This window comes from Meleagris gallopavo, chromosome 15, assembly GCF_000146605.3.
Source record: "Meleagris gallopavo isolate NT-WF06-2002-E0010 breed Aviagen turkey brand Nicholas breeding stock chromosome 15, Turkey_5.1, whole genome shotgun sequence".
NCBI lineage: Eukaryota > Metazoa > Chordata > Aves > Galliformes > Phasianidae > Meleagris > Meleagris gallopavo.
The window spans coordinates 14,754,662-14,760,248 of record NC_015025.2 but is presented as its reverse complement, the minus strand read 5'-3'; the positions used below and the strand labels follow the sequence as shown (position 1 = coordinate 14,760,248).

General features: G+C 43.1%; 1 long non-coding RNA gene across 1 annotated transcript; it reads right to left on the bottom strand.

Moving 5' to 3' along the window:
* Nucleotides 1-929: 929 nt before the first annotated feature.
* LOC116217221 lies at nt 930-5,581 on the bottom strand. The gene is made up of 2 exons (XR_004161442.1): nt 5,422-5,581; nt 930-1,068 (listed from the first exon to the last, which is right to left on the bottom strand). It is a non-coding gene; the product is annotated as an uncharacterized LOC116217221 (long non-coding RNA).
* Between the last annotated feature and the right edge of the window lie 6 nt (nt 5,582-5,587).

The window sequence follows — 5,587 nt, the reverse complement described above, 5'->3', positions numbered from 1 at the left end:
TATATATATATAAAATGCATAGAGTAATCTCCTCCAACAATATGTGTATTTGGTCTAGGCAGCAAGTGGTGCAGATCTGTATCATAAAGAACTGAAGCCATAAGCACCAAGCCAATGTGCCTATGGACAAACAGAATCTTGAAATAGGACAACCAGTGAAAACATCATACAAAGCACCTGATTCTCAGCCTTCTTATTCCTTTTTGAAAATTCAGAGGCCTCCCTGTTAGCTCCACCGCTGGCCTGTAATACCCCAGCTTGCAATCTGTTGGCAGTCCTTACTAGACAGCAGAGAATTTAGATTGAACTGAATTTTAGGAAGACATTACATTAGATCAAAAATAGTGCCTTCCTGAGCAACAAAGTTAGGGGATAAAGACAAATGGCTTAATTCCTAAAGAACAAAGTTAATTCCTCCTTCCCAGATTACAGAAAGGAGAAACGTAAAAGAGGATAAGCAGAATGCAGGGACAGTTTAGTGTTATCTGCAACTTAGCCCAGGACATCACACAAGAACGGCTTCCATTCCAGAAACTGTCCAAACTGAGGCAACAGCAAGGTTGTGTCCTATGTTGCAACATACCTGATCTCCTCCAGCAGCTCTGTTTGGGAAAGCTGACACAGCAGATATTCCTCTCTTTGGCTGGATGCACAGTTACACAGCGTGAAGATGACCAAATCCATGAACTCTGTGCATTTGCTTTTAGGCATCTGAAAAATCAGCTTGCCCAACTACACCGGGCTAGTCTACAAAAAAAATGCTTGGTGCATGTGTCCACAAAGGCCAGAGCCACAAAGAACTACAATGCCCCAACACTGCAGCGCATTGCAAAGACTGCGCTGACACATGGAAGCCTCTATGACAAGAGGAGTGCTCTAGGAGCAGCACGAGAAGCTGCATACCTGAAGGAAGTAGAAAAGATGTCGACAGACTTCCAGCTTTTTTTTTTTTCCCCTCTTCTCTTTGCTCAAAGCTTTCAAGTCTCCCTTTTGCTTGTTCAGCGTCGTCATGTCAGAGAGCTGTTTCTCATTCTCCTTAGAAAGCTTTTTGCTGTGAGAAACGACATCCTGCAAAGGACAGAGAGGAACAGATTACACGCTTAACCATCCCAAAATAAGCAATACTGGAAAAAGTTGCGCCTGAGAGGCTGCTTTCTTGCATGTGGAAAAAACAGAGGCAAGGTATGTCTGGAGCTGATGAAGAGGAACATCATTTGTTGGAGCAGTGAGTTCTCCATCCTGACCCTGAATTCCTGAGTTTGTTGAGAACCCTAGAAAGACTGACCACTCTGAGTAGTGATTACTATCAGAGCTGGTAGTGTCCTGAAAATGCTTGGAAACCCCTTTCTTTCTAAACAGGGCTTCAAGCCCCAACCCATTTTCTATTTTACTGCCTCTACATACTCAGAACAACGGCATTTTTTGCTGCCAGCATCAGTCTGAGAGTTGGAGCCTCCTTCGGAACTGAACTTTACTGCCACAGTTCAGAATTTCACACCGGGTTAAGCCTAGCACCATACTATTCAGAACAAAGGAAAAGGTGACCAGATCTTCAGCTTGAATGAAAAAAGGAACCGCTGCCTCAGCGACGTCATTGAGCTTTTGTGAAATTAATCATCAGCAAAGTGACAGAGCAGGCCTTCACCAGCTAACAAACACCAAGCGGCCAGAGTACATTTTCTGCTCTGCAATCTCCTCCACCCTCTGCTACAGCATCCAAAGTGTGAGAAATTAAGGTGTGCAAGTTCATGACCAATGTAACCACAAGTGAACAACAAAACAGTTCTCAAGGCCTTCCACCATTCAGTCTGCTGCCTTCATTGGGTCAGTGGAGTTTGGTGTGGGTTTTCTTTTATGCTCATTTGTTTACTTTTAAAATGCTTCAGGTCTTGTCTCTTTTTCTTCTACTGCCATCCTTCTAGGAATATATGCTAAGTAAGCATAACAGAGTATGAACTTAGTGGGAGGAAAACCTGCAAGTCTGAGGGAATATTTTCCAGCAAGTCTGAGCAAGTGAGATCTGAGCACAGGAACTCTTTGCACTGACTAACTGCCACTGGCCTCAATTCATTCTGCTCATCTCCTAACAGTACACTTTGATCCTGCAGCATAATTTTGTTTTTCCACTAGCAGCCCAATTTTGTTGTCCATTAAACTGAAATCATTTTCAAGTTGCTGGATGAAGGTTACAACTCCCTCAGAGAGTTACATCAGCTCAAGGTCCTCCTGAAAAATGTTGGTCAATGATTGAGCAAGTGGACAGATTTCCGAACCACACCCATAGGTAGATCTTCAGCATTAAGTAAAAATAAATGACAAAACTTCAGAAAAGAGATTCTTACCTTGGGAATCATATAATTGCTCATGTTGGAAAAGGCCTTAAAGATCCTCAAGTCCTACCACAATCTAACCACATACCCTAACTCTAACAACCGCTAAGTCACGTCCCCGAGCACCACATCCAAATGTTTTTTAAATACATTTAGGGATGGTGACTCAACCACCTCCCTGGGGAGCCCATTCCAGTGCTTAACAATCCTTTCTGTAAAGAAGTTTTTTTCCCTAGTATCCAACCTAAACCTCCCCTAGCACAACTTGAGGCCATTTCCCCTCGTCCTGTCACCTGTCACCAGTGAGAACAGACCAGCCCCGCTCTCGCTGTAAGCACCTTTCAGGTACTGGAAGAGCAATAAAGTCTCCCCTCAGCCTCCTCTTCCCCAGACTCAACAGCCGCAGTTCCTTCATTCACTCCTCATAGGCCATATTCTCCAAGGCCTTCACCAGCCTTGTTGCCCTTCTCTGGACCTACTCCAGCACCTCAATGTCCTTTCTGTACTGAGGCGGCCCAAACTGAACACAGCACTCGAGATGAGGCCTCACCAATGCCAAGTACAGGGATAGAATTACTTCCCCAGTCCTGCTCACCACACCATTCCTGATACAAGCCAGGATGCCACTGGCCGCCTTGGCCACCTGGGCACAGTGCTGGCTCATACTCAGCCAACTGTCCATCAGTACACCAATGAAAAAGAGACAGGAAGAGAGAACAGAGATGCAAGAAATGGAATGCTACACAGTGGTTTCTGTATTGTGCTCAATAGGAACTTACAAGACGCCTTTCAACAAACAGCAACACTACAGTCCTTTACCCCTTTACCAACAGAATAGTTTTTATGAAATAAGACAGAGGTTTGACATGGAAAGGTAGGCGATACACAGCAAAACAAGTTTAAAAGCTTGTTAACAGCACTATTGTGGTGAAACACTATCACTTAAAGTTGTGTTAAGGACTGAAATGGTGGCAATTTCATCTTTAGAGAAAAAGAGTATCTCCTGCCATGACAACTGTGTCATTTTGCACAAATTCAGACAGAGCATCCCATCTTCCCTCTTTGGTCTGCTGGTTATGATAACAGTGACAGCCTCCTCTCATCCAGTGTTTCACCCATTCACTGCCATTGCCTTTCAAAACCAGAAACTGCAGCATGTTGAAAAAAAAGACAGGTGTCTGTCCTTCTCATATAAAATGTTACAATTTTTTTTATAATGAAATACATTCACAGAGGTGCCTTCCTCCAAGCAAGAAAAGGAAACCTGAGATCCCAGTGAACTACTACAAGAACTACGTAAACACAACACATTCTATAAGTGGGGAATATTTTACTGTTAATTTTTTTTTTTTATATACATAAAGACCTTAGTTTAAAAGGCAGCCTCAATTTCCTGTAACATAAGATTCCAACAACACCCCGTAATGCAAAAGACTTCTCCATAGAGGCTTTTTTTCTCTCCGGTTGCCGTTCTACGTGCAATAATCTTGAACTTATTGCACTAGTAGTTAGCTATTTGAGGTTCACCTGTTGCCATATTTCCTCTCTTTACTTCTGCCAACTCTCACTGCTTTGTCTCCACACATTCTGGAGTGACTGGAGTGATCAGATCACTGCTCAAAAGCCAGACGGAATGTTTGGAAATATCTGACAAGTAATAAAGAACATAGGAGACAAAAATATATACTTCAATTAATCTATATTCATCCTACATCAGAGAATCACAGAGTGGTTTAGGTTAGAAGGAACCTCTGGGGGTCATCTGGCCAAACCTGCTCAAGAAGGGACTGTGGATAATGCAGGCCTCTACTTATCAGAAACATCAAAGGAGAATGACACAAGGTACAGGAAAGGATGACAGGAGGTACAAACTACTCACTATACAAAACAGACTCCGCTTCTTCAACCACAAAGAAGCTACAGAACTCGATTTCCCCTATCACAGAAACTTTATTATTCTGCACATTCTGCAGTAATTCTTAATAGCAATCAAATGAAATTATGAAGTAGAGAGTTTAAGAACACAAAAGCCTCTACTTCTTGCAGCACCTGGATACGCTAATACTCACTTTTCACTCAAATACCATGAATACTGTAACCCTGCCCAACTCCATAAATCATTTGGATAGAGTTACACAAAAAACACAAAGAGAGGCTCCAGCTTGCGAAATTTATTAGCCACAGGTCACAATTGCTAGAAGAATGTTCCAGGACTACCTCTGACAACAGACCAGAAACTGGATTTCTTTTCATCAATTACGACAGTTTTCTTAGCAAGTTTTTAATCAACATTTGCTTACTTTTTAGCTATTCCATTTTCATGCTGACACATTTTAAAAAATGAAGATCTTTGTGTGTTCATTTTATGGCACCACAGACCTCTGGCATGTTACAGCCACAGCAGCATCTCCTGGAACGTAGTTTTGTTCACAATAATGCCCTCATCCTTGAGAAGAATGTCAGAATTACAGAAAGCTTCTGCCATTAAATTCTATGACTCATAGCTGCTTTCCAGTTCACCTGAGTACACCTGGAGTTTCTTACCACCTCAAACTTATTTACACAAAAATAAGAATCACAGCCAAAACCTTTAGCCAATAGAATCAAGCAAAATGCTCCTGTGCTGTATGTTTTCTTGAACTTTGTCAGATTTCTGACTACATATGAACCGCCATCAGAAGTGCCAGAAATAAACTCATTCACTCCAGAGTGAATGTTCCAATCCACAGCTGCAACTAAAATTGCTTTACAGTTGTATTTCACAACTTTTATCTCTAGTAGCATTTCCAGAACACAACAAGGCACAAAACAACAGGCCACACAGCACACAAGGGGAAGGCGAGTTTTTCAGAATCACCAGAGCTGACTTACAGCTCTTTATTTCTAACGGAAAAGTGACTGAAGAATCTATTCTTCTAGAAGGATTCTCAGGCCGAGCAGTACAATTAAAGAGCTAAACAACCACCTAGGCAAGGACTGTCCCCATTTCCCTAAGTGAACAGCAGCTTATGGAAAGGCTCTACAGAAGAAAAGCCTGGCTGAACACAGGCAACGGCTCCTTCAGCACTCCTCGGGTTAAACTGCACCGTACCTATTTCTGACGGACGCATACAAAGCGACAAAGCCCCTACGAAAGAAACCGCACCGGAACACGGGGCGAGGGAAGGTCAGGGGCCCTCAGCCGCAGCTCCCCCGGGCCGGGCGTCCGAACGGCTCTGGGCCTACCGTTGGGCCCCGGGCGAAGCAGACGCTGCCCA